Source organism: Monodelphis domestica, chromosome 3, assembly GCF_027887165.1.
Source record: "Monodelphis domestica isolate mMonDom1 chromosome 3, mMonDom1.pri, whole genome shotgun sequence".
Lineage (NCBI taxonomy): Eukaryota > Metazoa > Chordata > Mammalia > Didelphimorphia > Didelphidae > Monodelphis > Monodelphis domestica.
In genome coordinates, this window is record NC_077229.1 from 361,023,753 (window position 1) to 361,043,476 (window position 19,724).

The window sequence follows — 19,724 nt, forward strand, 5'->3', positions numbered from 1 at the left end:
ACTTGCCTAAAGACGAGTTTCATTAGAAGGATGAGATTTCCTTTGGGCTGGAATTGGTTTTTGTGTAGGAAAAGGAACATGAGAAACTGGGATTTCAGGAGAAGGCTCTTGGGGATTAAGTTCAGCCAAGATTTGCAAACTATAAGAGAACCATTATGTTAGCCGAACTATAGGGAAAGTGTTTTCCATCTCTATTTCAGGGAAGGAAATTTCCTCATTTAGAGGTTCAGTAAAAGGTCTGTCAGGTTCAGACCTGTTTTTAGTGGGGTGGATATTTGCTAATTGATCCTGTAAGAAATATTTTAATTCATCCAATTGGGCTTGCATGTTCTCCTGTATTTTAGCCTCAATTTTTTTTTTATATTTTCCTGTGTTTTATCTTCAGATTTTTGCATAATTTTCTGTATTCCAGGTTCAGATTCTTACATATTTTTTTATATTTTAGCTTTGGAATTTTGCAAGATTTTCTGAATTTCAGCTTCAAATAATTTTTTCATGTTAGCATCTCTAAACACAGTACTGCAGAGTACAAAAATGATATTACCTAATAATATAAAAATTGGAGGTATGCTGAATTCCTCAATGTCCCTAATTCTTCAACTGCCATATAAATGTTGAAGAATGCAATATATATATATATATATATATATATATGTATATATATATATATATGTTTTTAATTATTTTCCAAGTGGGCTTCACAAAACATGTGGGGAGCAGGACAAGGCCAAAACTCTCTCCAGGTCTCCCTCACTCCTAAATAAGAGTAATCTAGGCAGTATTGTCAGTGAAGGTTGCCTAAAAGTGATTTGTTTCCTGAGGGAAAGGGTCCTGCCCCTTTTTTGTTTAAAAAAACCAGCTGTGTTCAATTCAAATTAAGGAGAAACGAGAGAAATAAAAATGTTTTATATTCACCTGTTCTCACAGCTGTGTTTCAAACTGTTTAAAGGGCTGACTTCAGTAAGTGATAAAGAAAGGAAAGAGATTTCACAGAAATTTAGGGGTCGTGGTCATAACCTTCATGGATTAGCCAGTCTGCAAATATAATTTTAGGGTTGTGAGTTAAAATCTAGATTTAATTGGTCACCAAGGGAAATCTCAAATAAAATTCCCAAGTCAGTCTGGAAATCTATGGTAATTTAATTATTATAGAGGGAAGAATTTTAAGGAGAAGGAGAGAAGAGAATATAGGATTTCTCCAGCCTGGCCTGTGCCAGGGGCTGTTTAAAACCCCTGCCTCTAGGTCTCTGAAGAAGATTAGAGGCTTCTAAGATGATAAAGTTGGAAAGTAAAGGAGGAAAACTCAGCCAGAAACTCTCCACTGAACTGGACAATAGATTGTAGCCACTCTAAGATGCTGAAAGGCCCAGCATGGTGCTACCAGCCAATTCTCCACCACCCAAGAAAGGTGCCCAAGAGAGGAAGTGAGCCAAAAATATAGACCTTTCACTCTTGTGTCTCCTCCTCTAAATGCCCATATCTTTAGAGTTTTCATATTTTTTGATTAGATTATATCTTTAGAGTTACTTAACATTTCTTTGTTAAGTTTACCTTTTTTGAGTTACTTAACTTTTTTTGTGATTAATTTAACCTTTATAGGTACTAATACCTTTTTGTATTAAGATCTTAAAATAGACTTAATTTAAAGTTCTAGTTTCACTATAAGGTAAGAGTTAAGTACCTTCATTGTTCAATCAGGAGATTATAACTTTATCTTCCCCTAAAGTATGGTCTAATTAGGGTGGAGTTATTTAATGTACACAATTCCCCCTGATTTTGTTAGACTAAGTATCTTCATTGTTGAAATCAGGAAATAGCTAAATCCAATCTTCACAACCCCCCCCCCCCCCCCGATCATTGGGAGAGTCTCCCCATTGATGATTTAACATAATCATCTTGTAGTACTAAAGCACTTCTAACTTCAGATGTATACAATATTCAATTTCTAAGGGAAATAACAATAGTTAGATAAAAGAGGGAAATAAAAGAAAAACAGACAGTAAAACCAATGTTTGCTGAGCTCATTGACAAAAACTAATTAGGGGGAAGTCCCTTTTTGCCATAAGAGAATACATTCAAATAAATGTTCAATCAAACTTCAGGTCAATCAACCACACCCAAATTTCATTCTGGATCTTCTTGATGTAGTATAGGCTTTCTGACATCTTTCTGCAACCATTCACTCTCTGGATTTAGGAGTTATCAAGCTTCTTCCTTGAAGATCTTTTCTCAAACAAAAAAATTTCAAAATCTTGGATTTTTATTAAAATACAATCCCCCCTGATTTTTTTAGACTAAGTATCTTCATTGTTAAAATCAGGAAATAGTCTAAATCCAATCTTCACACCAGACTAGGCCTATCTAACCTACACTCTATAAAATTGACTCTCTAACTACCTATCTTACATTAATATATCAATAGTCACCACTCACAATCTCCTTAAATAAATTTTTATCTTCCAACTGTCTGTAGCCCCTTAGCTCGGAGACAGAATTCCTCATCTCTTGAGATCCAAAGGCAAAAGACCTAACTGCCAACTGACTCCTATGTTAACTCCTTCTTCATCTCTTTGGTAATAGAATCTTCAGATTTGGCACACAGACTCTTGTCAATCAACTCCACCTAGAAATCCCCCTCTCTTGCTTCTTTTTTTTATATGTTAAAATTTTATCTAATTACCACCATCTATAAGGTAGCAAAGCATTATCACATGAATTTTCATGGAATTTAGGAAGATTGAAATTAGTGAACCAATAAATTAATATTTATAATTTCCATGGGTGCACAGAAGACTTTTGCTATTTCCTGTTTACATATGGAAAATGTGATTGGCTTAATCTTCCAAAGAGACAAATATCAGTGCTAGGATCATCAGTGACTTTATAGGCAAAAGAGCTCAGTAAACTCTTATATTAAAAAAAATTAAATGCTATTTTCTCAAAAATCTCACCATTTACTTTGTGACTATCCTAATTTTATCCAACTTCCAAGATTAAAAAAATAAAAATCCCCAGCAATTCACTAAAAGAACACTTAATGTAATTAAAAACAAACAAACAAAAAAAACCACCTTACTTTCTTTCTTAGTAAGACTCCAAGACAGAAGGACAAAGGCTAGGAAGGCAATTGGGGTTAAGTGACTTGCCCAGAGTCACACAGCAAGGAAGTTTCTGAAGCTAGATTTGAACTCCAGGCCTGGAGATCCATCCATGGTCCCACCTAACTGCCCCTTAATATGTGTTTATATCTTTAGACTGTTTTTTTTTTACTTTTAAGTCAGCAGCAGTTCCTCTTCGCCTTCTTTTTCTTTTGCATATTAAATAAAGATTTTCACCTATTTTCTCAAATTCACTTACTCGTTAGTAGTTTACCAAATTAAAAGAGAATGCTGGGTATTTCCTAATCTTAAAAAGTCCTTAATACCATATTCATTTTTTCAGGGTTTTAAGTTTTCTCATGGAGAAAAAAAAATAATTCAGTCATAACTCAACCTTATATTTTGCCCTCCTGTTACTTCTACAACACAATCTTGGATAGTAAAATCTGGTGCATGTTGTCTTAATTTCTATTGTATAGGGAGGGAGAGATCATCAAGAAAATCTGTAACCATTATGCATAAAGCCTTGAGAATCCATGCTTTCCCCTCAAGGTTCAATTATTATCTTTTATCCACTCCTCAATCCATTTAATTATATGATCAAAATTACTCTCTAGTTCTTCTGGTACATTGCTGGGAAGCCAGTGTACTATTTCAGGCTTGTAGGAGGCCATGGCTTCTTCATAAAAATTTGGCAAATTTCACACTGAACATTGCCCTGTAGTTTCTTTACACTGTATACCCTCTTTTCAAGTCTTGTATATAATACAGAATTTTCTGTTTGAAGTACAAAAACTGTATGAAACCAATGTTTAGGGAAGAAGTCACAGTCATGGTAATCAAAGATAACTCCACCTTCTTTCATTTTATTTTCTAACTCATCAACTACTCTGTCTTCATCCAAAATGGGACATTCGTGTTCTTCATCAAAGCCATCATATAACTGTCCTTCTTGTGCTAAATCACCCACATTAACATATTTCAGACCTGTTCTTGATGCAAGTTCTTTACCGAGTGTGGTCTTTCCTATCCCTGGTGAACCTGTAAGCAGGATTTGGGCAGCCTCATGGTCATGGTGGTGCCAGCTCTACCCTGGCCACCCGCTCGCTCTTCACTCCGGAGCAGCACGCAGAGGAGGCCAGGTAGGAGCCTTCCTTGCTTTTTAAAGAGACAGAGGGAGGATTAAGAAAATCCCTTTAACAAGGGGAAATATTCATTTAAAACTATTTTGGAATTTTTACGTTTTAAAAGTAAACTGAGATTGTTTTGTAGTACCAATCAATTGGTATTTATTAAATAAATTTTTTTTATACCCAGGTAACACTGGAGACACAAAGTCAAAAATTACATATTCCTTGTCCTCACAGAATATGGATTTCATTGGGACTGGATAATGTACAGTATGATGAATTTGTATTTTGTTTACCTGCATTTGATCTTTGTTCTGACTTTGATCTTAGAGCCACAGCGGGGGGGGATATCTCTACTCCTCTCTAAGACCAATGTTTCCATTGGTAGCAATCTTCACCTCTTTCACACCATCCCCTAGTTTGGAACATAAATCATCCTGTGACTCCCACAAGAAATTAAGGTAAATATATTCATATGCATATACATGTACATATAGATAAAGTTAGAGATAGATAGATAGATGGATAGATGGATGGATATAGTTATAGAATATCCTAGCATTCTTTGACATTACCACCTCTCTTTCAATTCTTTCATATATATCTCCAACTTTAGAGATGCTCTCCGCCATAAATAAAAAAAAAAATTCATACAGTGTATAAAGTATGTTTGTTCTCTCATATAGATCAAAGATTTAGTTTTAGAAACATATGTAGATTTTCATTTGAATTACCTTGTATACTGGGCCATTCATTTCCAGAGGATAGAAAACTATTCTAACAATTCCTTTCCTCCCATCTGAAAAGATATTCAGGGAGAAAACACATTTGCATGAATTGTCACTTGCTGAGAAAAGAAGAGAATCAGTACCTTCCTCATTGCAATCAGAGAGGGATCCCATTTCTGTTTGTGAGAAATAAATTGAACATGTGACTATAAAGCAAAATATATTTGCTAAAGTAAATTGACTTTATTTGGATGAACAAATAATTTTTCTTTAAAAACATATGCCTCTTTACATTCATGCTCAGATAAATGGTATGTTATAAATCTGAACTCTGAAGAATTTGTGGCAAATAATGCCTTATCCCATGATATTATACACATATACATTTACACATATATGTGTATATGTATCTGTGAGTGTGTGTATGGAAGCTCTTTAAACTTCTACAATAATAAATCTTCGGTAATAACAGATAATTTCTTTGTTTAGATGACTCTAAAAGTATTTTTTTGTGTTTTGAGCCACACAAATACAAATATAGAAATCTACGTGGTCTATAGGTAGTGAATTAGATAGAGTGTTTAGCTTAGAAGTCAATAATACCATAGGTCAAATACGACCTCAGACACTTACTAGCTGTGTGACCCTGGGAAAGTCACTTAATCTGTTTGTTCCAGTTTTCTTATCAGTTAGATGTACATATTAACAATATATACCTCTCAAGTTTTTTGTGAGGACCAAAAGAGGTAAAAATTGTAAAGTGCATGCCATATTAAGTCATTTATATATATATATGTGTGTGTGTGTGTGTGTTTATTATTATTATGATTATACCCTCTTTACTTATTGTGTAGATGATCAATAGAGTTTTGAACACATATCTACAAAAAAACCTATTTTCCTAACAGTGATACTGATTAAAACATCAGTTGTTCCACTCCATTAGACACTCAGGTCAGACACAAACATACTTATTCTGGGAGCCCTAAAGACAGAATCATCTTTGTTACAGAGAACAAGACACAAAAGTTTTTCAAATGCAGAAGACCAAAGAAATTAGCTCCAAGTAAAACTTTAAAACGAGATGCACTTTTATATTCCTTTATAAGCATTTACCAAATATCAAAGAGGATGGCCAAGGCAACTTCTTCTCAGTTACCCATTTGAAATAAGTGGAAACTTTGAATAAATTGGTAGAGGTAAAATTTATAAAAACTATATTTTTAGAGAATCAATTAATAGTAATGCTAAAAAAATTTAAGGAAAGAAACCAAGTCTTTTAATATTAAATTCAAGCATTTTGATATTAAAAGAGATTATAATTATAGCATGTGATAAAAGGTATCTCTAATATTCAGAAAAATACCCTCACACTGTTGGCTACTCTATTGCATTTAGAGTTATACTTCAGATGGGCTATAGTAAAAAAATCACCAATCCCTCTATTTAACAGTTAGACTCAGCTTTCTGATGTCTATGATATCCAACTTGAATATACTCCTATTCCCAATTCCTCTTCTATAGACATTGCTATACTAATCTCACTACTGATACAGTTTTGGTTCCCTCATAGTGTAATTGGCATAAAGACAAAGAAGTAATCACTACTTTTGAATACTCCCTAATCAGAAGTCAGAAGAAATAGTGACAAAGAAAGGAAGGAAATAAAGAGGTAACAAGCAAAGGAGAAAAGAAGGGATGGAAAACACTGATTATTTCTTAAGGTTTACTATGCACCAGATGGTGGACACTGTGCTGTGTACAGGCACTGCTCTTACAAACATTTTCTCTTTTAATGCTCAATAATTTTGGGAGTTAGTGCTACTGCCTAGAATTGAATAGCTTAAAATTATGTTTTCAAAACAGTAGATGAGTCCTTAATAATATATATAAGTATGTATATTATATATATATATATATATATATATATATATATATATATAGTAGTCTCTCAGTGATCTGGCAATATACTATTGTCTTTGTGCAGTTTCATCTACAGTGTACCCTCATGTGGCTTTGGAGTCCAAAGGCTGAGGCGCAAAGTTTGTGGCACATGGGGCATGGGACACCAGTTGTTATGGGAGGTGCGGTTGTGGCCTGGTGCCAGCTTTCACACGCAGCGGCAAGACGTCGACGTCACTCATATTCAAAGGTGGTGGCGACATGGTTAATGTGGGTTCACCAGCTGCTTCTGTCAGAGGCAGCGAGTTCTAGTTGCTTTAGTGTAATGCCAGCCCACTTCAATTTGGACTTTAGCTGATCCTTGAATCTTTTCTTTGGTCTGCCTTGCTTCCTGAGTCCAGCTGATAGTTCAACGTAGAATACCTGTCTTGGTATTCGCTGTGGGTCCATGCGGATGATGTGTCCAGACCATCGTAGCTGGGTTTTGAGGACCATGACTTCGATGCTGGTGGAGTTGGCTCTGTCAAGGACTTCCTGCTTGGTGATTCGGTCCTGCCATCGGATCCTCATAATTGACCGGAGGGAGCGTTGGTGGAATTGCTCCAGCTGTTTCATGTGCTTCCGGTACAGTGTCCATGTTTCACAACCGTACAGGAGCAAGCTGAGGACCACTGCATTATACACTTTGAGCGTCGTTGCAGTGCTTACACCTCTGTGTTGGAGGACTTTGCAGCACAGCCACCCAAGAGCCTGGCTGGCCTTTTGGATCCTGGCATTAATCTCGTGGTCTAGGCACCCGTCGTTGGCAATGATGCTGCCCAGGTACTTGAGAGTGTTGAGGTTGGAAAGCTGTGTGCCGTCGATAGTTATGCATGGCTGGTTAGTTGGCCTCCCTGGTGCAGGTTGGAACAGCACCTCTGTTTTGCTGAGGCTGATAGTCAGGCCAAACAGTTTTGTTGCTGTGGAGAACCTGTCCAAAATGGTTTGGAGATGATTTTCTTGGTGGGCCATGAGAGCACAGTCATCTGCAAAGAGAGCTTCCAGGATGAGTCTCTCTGTTATCTTTGTTTTTTCAGTCAGGCAGTGAAGGTCAAATAGTGAGCCATCCAGTTGGTATTTGATGTAGATGCCCAGGTCTAGATCCATCACAGCATGTCGTAATACTTAGGTGAAGTATAGGTTGAATAGTACCAGAGCAAGGACACAGCCTTGTTTCACGCCATTGGAGATGTTGAAGCAATCAGAAGTCTCTCCACCAGATAGGACTTCCCCTGTCATGTCGAAATGAAAGAGTTGGATCAATTTGACAAATTTTGCTGGCAACCGAGCTTACTGAGGATCACCCACAATGCATCCCTGTTCACTGTGTCGAATGCCTTTGTCAGGTCTATGAAGATAACGTAGAGATTCAGGTTCTGCTCAAGGCATTATTCCTGCATTTGCCTCACCGTGAAGACCATGTCAATGGTGCTGCAATCTGGTCGGAAGCCACATTGTGATTCAGGCAGGTTCTGCTCTGAAACAGATGACAGGAGTCTATTGAGTATAACATGGGTGAGGATCTTTCCAGCAGTGGAGAGTAGTGAAATGTCTCGGTAGTTGTCACAGGCTGTTCGTGAGCCTTTGTTCTTGTATAGGATGGAGGCATCTCTGAGTTCTGGGGACATGTCTTCCTCTTCCCATATGCTGGTCAGTACTATGTAGAATGCCTGGAGTGCCTTTCCATTCAAGGCCCTGTACACCTCGGTTGGGATCCCATCTTTACTGGGTGCCTTGCCTGCACTCATTTGTTTAATGGCTTTTTGGACATCCTCTATTGAAGGAGGGACATCAAGTTGTTCAATGGAGTGGTTTGGGGGGATCTGGTCAAGGGGGCTTTGGTAGACTGAAGAGGGTCAGTTGAGAAGCTGACTGAAGTGTCCTTTCCACCTGTTGCTGATGCCTTTTTTATCCTTTATGAGAGTGTCACCATCAGAGGATAGCAAGGGAGTGGTGGTGGCTTTTGATGGCCCATAGACAGTGTTGAGGGCACTGAAAAATTGTTTGTAGTTTTTCATATCAGCAAAACGCTGGATTTCTTCTGCCTTCTTTTCCCACCATCGGTCTTGCATCTTCCGGATCTCACGCTGCGCCACTTGGAGAGACTTGAACCTGTCCTTTTTAGGAGGAGAGTTTGGGTTATTTTGCCACTACATAAAGGCTTTGTTCTTCTTGCTCAATAGGTCTTCAATAGCAGTGTTGTTCTCGTTGAACCAGTCCTGGTGGTTGCATTGTTTTGGGCCTAGGACTGCCTTTGATGTTTCCTTCACTGTGTTTCTGAACTGGTTCCATTTCTCCGTTGAGCTTCCAGTGAGTGGTCCCTTGGCAGACAGCTTGTTGTCCAGGCAGGACTGGAATGTTTGCAAATAAGATGGATCTCTAAGACGACTCACGTTGTAATATATCCGAACTGTCTAGGCGTGTTTTGGATGGCGAGGCGCAATCCACATTTGAAGAGTTGCTCTAACCAATTGGTGGTCTGTACAGCATTCAGCTCCTCTCATGGCTCTAGTGATCTTTACATCCTGGATATCTTGCTGGCGTAAAATGATGTAGTCAATGAGATGCCACTGTTTTGATCTTAGGTGCATCTACATTGTTTTATATTTGTTCACCATTCTGTACACAGTGTTCATGATGGTCAGTTCGAACTCTGAGCATTTGCTGAGTAGCAGTAGGCCTTTGTTGTTCATTTTGCCCACGTCGTGTTTGCCGAGCACTCCTTTCCATCTTTCATGGTCCTGGCCAATGCAGGCATTGATATCTCCCAGTAGTATCAGCTTGTCATTTGTGGGCACTGAGTGCAGGACAGCATTTAGGTCAGAGTAGAACTCCTCGATGGTCTCCTCTGTGCTGGTCAGTGTTGGGGCATTTGCACTGATGATTGTGGCATACCAGTCTTTGCTGAGTGGCAAACGGATCTTAATGAGCCTCTTACTGATGCCCACAGGCAAGTCTGGCAGCTATTTGAGCAAACTGGTCTTGATTGCCAGGCCAACACCATGGATTCTGTCTTCATTTGAGGCTCTACCTTTCCAGAAGAAGGTGTATCCAGTGGTGGGTTCGTTGAGTGATCCCTCTTCTGGTAAGTGTGTTTCACTTAAGGCTTTGATGTCGAAGTTATATCGCGCCAGTTCTTTATAGATTACAGCTGTTCTTCTCTCAGGTCTTGGGGTATTCTCTCTGTCAAGTAATGTCCTGATGTTCCATGCTCCTAGTAGGAGTTTCTTTGTATTTTTTCATTGATTTCGACCACTTAAAGGGGATGACCCACCAGCCGCGGTGTGCTGACCAGGTGTTTGTAGGGCAGGCAATGTTTGGGACACCTTTTCTAGTCCCCTCCCTTGATTAGGGTGAGCAGTGCTGTCCTAGAGAGGGCTTCTCAGTCGCCCAGGATGCTGCCGAAAGTCCCTGCTGCCCACAGGGCAGAGCGACCACTGGTCCGTGGGCCACCTACGTGCAGGATGGTGACTACAACTGCCAGTGGTCACCTCCACCTGTTGCGTTGTCACTCCCCCATTGCCACAGGTCTTGAGGAGGGTGGACGGGGTTAGAATAGATGAGTGTGCACAAAGATACTTGTGCGTGAAAGAGATTTAAGTGGAAAAGCTGATGCACAGAGACAGTCCCACTCTCTTGGAGTTGGAAGCCTGAGTCCAGTGTATATATTTGTATATATATATAGTAGTCTCTCAGGGGTGTATGGGATGCTCAGGGAGGGGTAGTATCTCTGGTATGGAGGGCTTGTCATGTCCTCCTAGGGCAGCTCCAGCCTCTGACCCCCACCTGACACCCAGCTCTCACTTGTGGCTCCCAGTAGCTGCTAGAATGTGACAGCAACCACACCCCAGGCAACAGCGTTGACAGGCTGGCCAAACCTTGTGAGGGTAGCCATTGGGTTGTTTACCCAAGGTGAACCAGGGCTTTGCTCACCCAGCATGTGAAGACTGCTTCGGCTGAACAGATGGAAGAAACCAATAAGAAGGTTCAAAGGCTGAGAGAGCGACACAGTGAAGCACTGTGGAGTGCTTAGAGCATGTTGGAGCACAAAGGACAACATGGCCATCCAATGCAGCTGAGGAAGTCTCCAGACGTAACAATTTTTTCATCCTTAATAATATATGTATTTTAACTCACCATCTCCAATAGTCTGGTGTGTATGTGTGTGTGTGCATACTAGGGTTTATAAACTGTCATGTAGTATTTGAACTAGAATATCAATTTTGTTAATATGTGGCATTTTGTACAAGAGAGGAAAAGATTCAGACTGGATAGGGTATTGCATATCTATTGCTATAATTAGAAAATTAACATATTGAGACATCTTTATATATGAAGATACAAAATATTTTCATTTTACCTGGTTTCAAGGACTAAAAGAGATTGCTCTAGGAAGTTCTGATAAATTTCTTCCAGTTTTTGGTTGAACATATTTATTTTGCTTTAATCATCACATAATCATTATTTGTCTGTAAGAAATACAGATTTATAAACATCTGGAATTTTGGGATTTTGTGAGAAAGAGTACTGTACTTGAATTTGAAGATGTGGACTCAAATCCTTACTTTATTATTGCTTGTGTAACTTTTATAAAGGCATTTAACCTCTCCAAGCCTCAACTTCCACATTTGTAAAATAAGTAGTTTAAACAAGTTGAACTTTAAGGCCTTTTCTAACTCCAAATCTAGGAATCTATTTTACCACCTGGCTAGGTGTCACATACATATAAACAAAAACTTCATTATTTCAGATTATATTTGAGAAATATAGAAGCAATCTAAATTGGTAGAAAGTCTAACAGTATTATATGTCACTTCAAGATTTTCAAAGACTTTTTAGTATTTCATTTGATTGTCATAAGAACCACATACAATAAGTATTATTATTGCCTCAATTTTACAGATAAAGAGAATGAGTTAGAGAGATTAAGTGACTGAAACAGGGTTACACAACTAATAGAGATGTAAACCAGGATTGGCATTTAGATTATTATGATTTTAAGACCAATGGTTTATTTAGTGAACTACCACAGTGTTTTTATCTAAGATCTAAATTATGCAGACACTTTAACGTGAAATTTTATTATCGTTGAGTAATAAAATATGTTCCTGGAGATTGAATATAACAATTCTATGAGCAAAGAAAGTGCTATAGGATTGCTTTAATGCCTCGACAAAATTAATTGGCAATTATCACATTGTTTATGTGGAAAGATTTGCATCAAAAAGTATTAAAGAGTTTGCATTCTTAAGTATGTTAAGCATTTCCCTTGCCACTATGCTTTGTTGTCAAAAAGAAGAAAATCTTTTTTATTATTTAGTACATATGAATAATACATATAGACATTGCACAGGTCTATACAACTGTGTATACATGGGTTCATTTAAGGACCTAAATGCAGAAATCAAGATCTCATAAATGGATATATTTCTTCCCAGGAATATTCTAGTTGAAAATAAAATAAAATTACAACTTGTCATATTAACATTATTTCATATAAGGAATCCATATTTTATTTACATGAATTTTTTCACATCCATTCATTTGCTCCTTTAGACTTGAAAATTCTGCACTTTGTTTTATTCTGGCTTTGTTCATAATGTGACTATGAGAGCAGAACAAGCTATTATTAAGGTAAAGACTAAAGGAATAAGAACAAAAATTTGAGGGCAAAGCCCTAGGGTTTTGTTAACTTTATTTCAACTCATAGAGCCATTGTTGAATAAAAATCAGGTGTTCTCAAGTCTTCATTAAAAGATTTAGAAGTAATTTTCTATACTAAAATTGTTTTCCAGCACTTAGTATAGTTCCTGGAACATTGAAGACACTTAATAAATGCTTATTGACTATCTGACATATACAACACCATGAAAATGTTTTAAAAAATCAGATGATGCCTTTTTTCAACTTTTATTTGTCATCTTAGAAATACATGATAAACTGACCTTGTCAAATTTATAAACTTATCAACCAGAGAAAAGTTGTTATTTATAAACAAATTTGATGGTCATTTTTTTCATTGTATGTATAAGAAATAGGGGTTAAATGATAATGGCAATGATAAAAAAATCAATAATCACATTAAAATATTTAGATAGGCATAAAATTAGCTGTATAGGGAAGTTAATCAAAATTATTCTATGTATTTCTGATTCTTATATGAGAAACCTACTTGAACAAATTGGTTCAACATAAGAAAAGAATAATTAAAAATTGAAAAGTATTTGATATTACCTAAAAAAATTTGTATAGCACAAAAGGAGTTGAAGTATTCTTAAAATTCTTCTCCTTCAGTCACAGAATGTATGATTTCTACATTTGCTAACCATACATTATTTATACCAGTTTGGTCTATACATGGATAAGTCCTCTATTCTGTTTTTCTGAAATGAAAAACTTTACTATGTTACAAGTGAAAACCATAAAAAAGATTCAATATAATAGTGAAAACAAGTTTACTTTCTCCTTTATTTGAGATATTTACATTCTATTCCAGGATTTAGCACTGAATTTCAACCTCTTCAAAAAAATGATTACTTCTACAGTTGTTGACTACCACATTTACTAAACTTATTTTCTACCTATAATTTGTGAAACACAATATTCTTCAATTGTCAAAGCATAACTATGATCTAGTATCTTTTGCTGTTATCTAATGCCCAATTGATTCTTTATATCTAAATTGTCTTTTTCTGGCTTCCTGTAGGATTTTTTCTTTTGTTTGATAGCTTTGGAATTTGGCAATTACATTCCTGGGAGTTGTCTTTTGGGGGTTTAGTGTAGAAGGTGTTCTGTGAGCTCTGTCAGTGGCTGTATTGCTCCCTTGTTCTAGAATCTCTGGGCAATTTTCTTTGATTATATCTTGTATCACCATATCGAGTTTGGTGTTTATTTCTGGCTTTTCTGGGAGTCCAATTATTCTTAAATTATCTCTTCTCCCTCTATTTTCCAGATCTATCACTTTGTTGGTGAGATATTTTATGTTCTCTTCTAATTTCTTGGTGTTTTGGCTTTGCTTTATTAGTTCTTGCTTTAAAGCCTGGTTTTCTTTTACAGTTTGGTCAAACTGGTTTTGTAGATGCGTGAATTTCTTTTGCATTATTTCCCACTTTTCCTCCCAGAAGGCTTCCATCTTTTTGGTCATTTCTGATTCAAATTCTTCATGGGTTTGTGGAGAGTTTCCATTTCCTTTGGAAGATTTTGGAGGATTTTCTTGTATATCATCTTCTATCTGCTCTGTATTTTGTATTTTGGCTCCATAGAATGTGTCCAAAGTCGCCCCTTCTTATTTTTCTTGGTATTTTGTGGCTTCTGTGCTTCTGTGGAGTTTGCCATCTCTGAATGGGGAGGATTAACTTTTCTTATCTCTGTCTGGTGTTCAAAGGCTTTAGTCCTGGGCAGATTGTGGGTTCTATGAGCTTTCCCTTGGTTAAACTGAATATGCCTCACTGGAACTGGAATGGAAGGGTCGGACCACAAGGCCACACTCTCCCCTGGCTCTCTGGGTCGGGTTGCTTTCCGGAAGTTGCCTTCAGAATAGCTGGCCGTGAGGCTGTTTCGTCGGTCTGCGGGGGGGATGGGCTTTGGCTTCCCAGAGCTCAGAGGGCAGTGACTTTCACTGAGACTTGGATAGCAGGATCCAGCCGGTGAGGCTGTCTTGCCCGCCCTGAGGGTTGCTGTTGTTTCAGACAAGCCTGCTCTCTGCGGCAGGGAGCTCGAGGGCAGTGACTTTCACTGGGACTCGGATAGAAGGCCCTGAGGGTTCCTGTTCCAAGGACCCTGCTTTCTGAGCTGGGCGGGGCTGAGGCTTCCGTGAGCCTTGGACTCTGCGCTCCTACCCCTTAGGTCCGAGGGATCTCGGGTTCTGGCTTTTGAGGGGGGCCGTACCTTTTGATCCGGGTTCAGGTCCAGGAGGAGGGTTCCCAGGGTCTGTGCTGTTGATTGTTTTGAATTTCGGCGCCTTAGGAGCTTATAGTTTGAGATCGGTCGGGAAGGGTTTTCCGGAGATCTGAACTTTAGCTTTCTCTAAGCCGCCATCTTGACCGGAACTCTGCCCAATTGGTTCTAAGGAAAATATTTCCTAATTTTAGAGATGTTTGAAACTGATGAATCTGCTATTGACAAGTATTAAAGGGCATATGCAGGTTTCATTACAGGGGGATTCTTTTCAATCACCTTTGAATCAAAAGATCTATGAAAGTTGATATGGTAAAAAATAGAGAACTGGTAAATTTTTCATTGTTTGTAATTTCATGTAAATTACAGAACATATATTTTAATTGAATCATGGTAAATAATAACAAATCCTCTAAAATAATGAATGTCTTGTGTTAGAATTGTTTTCTTGAATAGATAAAAAGATCCTTGAGGTCATAGATTTTGTTTCTCTCATGAATTTTCTTTAAAAACAAACAAACAAACCTTTGCTCTCCTTAGAATCAATATTGTGTATTGGTTCCAAGAAAAAAAAGAGTAGTAAGGGCTTGCAAATGGGACTAAGTAGCTTGTCCAGGGTCACACAGCTAGGAAGTTTCTGAGGTAAAATTTGAATTGAGACCCTCCAATCTCTAGCCCTGGGTTTCAGTCCAGTGAGGAGCCTATCTTCCCCCTTGTAAAATTCTAACAGTAATTAGTCTAGGCATGAACAGATAACATGCTGTCAAAATTATTAGATAAGAAAAAAAGAGATAAAATATTATAGGAAAATATTGTCAGATGGAATTTTGGAAGTGATAAGTTTTAAATAAATTAAATTAAGTCTATGAAAAGCTGCTACCACAACTTGGCCTTTAATATATGACAGACATGCTCTGAGGAAGACATGACCTGGTAATTAGTAACTTTATAAAGATGGGTAAGTCATCTTAATCACTCCAAGAGTCTTTCCTCATCTTTATTTTTTATTTAAGTTAATTTATTTAGTCAATTTAAAACATTATTTCTTTGGTTACGAGAATTATATCATTTCCCTACCTCCCCTTTCCCCACCCTTCCAGCAGCCGACCTTCAATTTCAATGGATATTACATGTGTCCTTGATCAAAACCTATTTCCATGTTGTTGGTGTTGGCATTAGGATGTTCATTTAGAGTCTACATCCCCAACCATATCCCCTCAACCATGTATTGAAGCAGTTGTTTTTTCTTCTGTGTTTCTACTCCCACAGTTTTTCCTCTGAATGTGGATAGTGATTTTTCTCATAAATTGCTCCAAGTTGTTCGGATATCTTCATTGCCACTAATGAAGAAGTCCATGACATTTGATTGTACCTCAGTGTATTGGTCTCTGTGTACAATATTCTCCTGGTTCTACTCCTTTCACTCTGCATCAATTCTTGGTGGTCATTCCAGTTCCCATGGAATTCCTCCAAATTCCTCCATTTTATTATTCATTTGAGCACAATATTAGTCCATCACCAACATATACCACAATTTGTTCAGCCATTCTCCAATTGAAGGGCATCCCCTCATTTTTCAATTTTTTGCCACCACAAAGAGCATTTTTCTCATTTGTAAAATGGGTAAAATAGTACCTGTGATAACTACATCAAATGAGATGCAGTGAAACTTAAATAAAATATGTAAAAATCTTGAAGCACTATTTAAACAATGTCTAGTATTATTTGATCTTTTTAATTCTCTTATTTTCTTTTTCTTCCTAAACTCATGAATGTGCTCCTATGCTTAAAATCTCTCCCATTCTTTCTCTCATACTTGCATTCTCCTGTTCTAAAAAAATACATGTACATGATATTATTGAGTTCATGAATAGTGGTGATCACCCTTGATTAACTATTGATCTTATTGAGAAGACTTCTGAATTATAGATTCTGATCCATCTATTTATTTTAATCCTGTGTATCTCTCTCAAATCTGTTTCTTGTAAACAACATTTTGTTGGATTCTCCTTTGTAATTAATTCTGCCATTCATTTCTATTTTATGAGTGAGTTCATCTTATTCACATTCACAGTCATGATTACAAACTGTGCATTTTCCTGTATCTTATTTTCTTCGGTATATTCTTTCTTTCTCTTTTTACCATGTCATTCCTCAAGTCTGTTTTGTTTCTTGACACTGTTTCCTTTAGTTCAGTCTTTCTTTTATCACCCCTCATTTCTCTCTTATTTTATGGTTGGGTAAGGTAAATTTCTATACTCAATTCTCTCTGTGTTATACATGTCTCCATATACATATGTGTATCCATATTCATTTTCCCCTCTTGGAACCATTTTGAATAAGAATGAGGTCCAAATAATGCCTGATTCCCCACATTTTTCCCCTCCATTGTCAAACCTCTTCCTCTCATGCCTCTTTTATGTGAGATAATTTTCCCCATTCTTCCTCTTCTACTTCTCAGCCCATAATTTTGAAACCATTCCAATATAATCTACCCAAATCCTTTCCCTCTGTCTATTTAGAGCCTTTTAAAGTCTCCTAATAATGATAAATTTCTTAGATGTTACATGTCTCAACTTTTCACATAGTAATACAAACTGTTTAACCTTATAGAGTTCTTTATTGCTTCTTTATTGTGTTTCCCTGTTTATGCTTCTCATAACTCTCATTTCACAGTCAAATTTTCTACTCAACTCTGGTCTTCAGAGCTCCTGATCCCTGTGATTTAAAGTACTGTTCTCAGCCCTACAACTATGACCCAGAAGTGAGTATAGGAAAAGAAGTTGACAAACAGCACCCCATTCTGTTCCCAATAGTGCACAAGGGTCCCCAGTAATCTCTCTCTGACTAACTGCCATATTCCTTTATCATCTCTGCTTTGAAACCTCACCTGTTGTTGTTGCTACTTCTTATGGCCATCCTGTTGTCACTATGTGCTCTTTGGGCCAATTCATATTCCATTGCCACAGACATTTTCTTCTGACCTCCCAACTTTTAGAGTGATGGAAAAATGTCTCAATCTGACTTTTCATTGATTCTGCCACTTCAGGAATCTAATTACTAATATGAATTGTAATGACTTTAAAATATTTTATTTCTGTCCTTACTTTCATTATTCAGTAACTGCCTTTGTTGTTCATTTATTCAGTCATGTCTGATGCTTTCTGATATTTCTTAATTTAATCCAATTACATATAACAATTATTTTCAACTTTTTTCAAAGAATATTGAGTCTTGAACTCTCTCCCTCCCTTTTTTCCCAACAATTCCCAATCCATGTTGAGATTGTAAATAATCTTAAATAGTTTTTACATGTGAAATCATATAAAATTTTTCCCCATATTAATCCTTTGATGGAAAGAAACTCAAATAAAAAAATAAGAAATAAAGTAAAAAAAAGTGTTTGCTTTGGTCTGGATTTCAACTCTATCAGTTCTTTTTCTCTGAATGCAGATGACATTTTTTATCATGAGCCTTTTGTGATAGTATAAGATCATTGTATTTCTGAGAACATCTGTTATTCAGAGTTTTTCATTGTGCAATAATCTTCTGTTTTCCATGTTATTCTGTTTCTGCTTATTTCACTCTGCTTTACTTCATGAGAGACTTTCCAGTTTTTTTCTGAGCTCCTATTGTTTGTCATTTCTTACAGCACAATAGTATTTCATTATACTTGTATACTCTAACATACACATCAGTTTTATAATTAATGGGTATCCTATCACTTTACAATTCTTTGCCCCTCCCAAAAAAAGAGATGCTCTAATTATTTCTGTACATATAGTTCTTTGTCTTTTTTTTATCTCTTTAGGATACAAACCTGGTAGTAGTACTGCTGGATCAAAAAGTATATAGGGTTATACCCTTTGGATATGGGTCCAGATTTCTCTCCAGAATGGTAGAGTAAAAGAGAGTGACAAAAGTCTGATGGCAAATTCTTCTGGAAGATCAACTTTGACTTCCACTTCTGCTGGAGTTCTACTGGCAAGTCTACTGGAGTGGAGAATAATTCTGTGACTGGACTTGCTTTTCCTGGTGACCCTGTTCTTTTGAACAGACATGTGATGAGAGTAAAGGCTAACTCCCTTTCACTTCACATTTCTGGAGGCATCAGTCTCTGGAGAGGTCCATCATCTTGAGATACTTTTCCGTTGGATGGGGCCTCTGAACTCCTGTCTGGATCAGAAGAGGCCGGGGCAGCTATCTATCTCCTTTTCTTCTCTTTCTCTCTTCTCTCTTTCTCTCTTCTCCCTATATTTCTTTCTCTCTTCCTTAATAACTTCCCTCTTTATTGTAAAATAAACTACCATAAATTCCATTCTGACTTTAATAATTCATTTGGGATTTAGTAATTAAATCCCTGGTGATCAACTAAACTATTATTCAGTCCAACCATAAATTTAACAATACGAATATCTGATAATGCCCCAGCCTTTTAACAAAATCCTATATTTGAAAGTGTCTCTTAAAAATTTTGGAAGCTGATGCAAGTATTTTTAACTTATAAAACAAATAAATTATTTCTTACTGCTCTTTTAAGTCTGTCTCACATACATAGCAACCAAATAAATCACATAACTATTTCAAATATTACTTTTGTTAAAGTGATTTTCTTAATTTCTCCCTCTCTCTCCTTAAGAGGCAAGAGAACAGAGTTTCTATATAGATCAGAACTGACAGGAGTCAGTGAACCAGAGCTGAATACTGTTACCAAGGAGACCAGGAGAGTGAAAGGGAAACAATGCGGACAGTTAGGGGTTTTTGGCTCTGGATCTTGAGAGAGCAGGAGGTCTGTCTCAGAGGCAAGGGTGGTTTACAGTTGGTTCCTGAAAATTGGGTGAACTTAGAAACTGATTGAAGGATTGAGTGGGTGGTGGCTGTCTAATTATTTAGGGAGTTAGGTAGTTAATGAATCATTTATAGATAGAGTA

At 37.1% G+C, this 19,724-nt stretch overlaps 1 pseudogene; it reads right to left on the bottom strand.

Annotated features, from left to right (window-relative positions):
- Positions 1-3,652: 3,652 nt before the first annotated feature.
- LOC100617975 (adenylate kinase isoenzyme 6-like) overlaps positions 3,653-19,724 on the bottom strand; it is a 38,590-nt pseudogene continuing 22,518 nt past the window's right edge.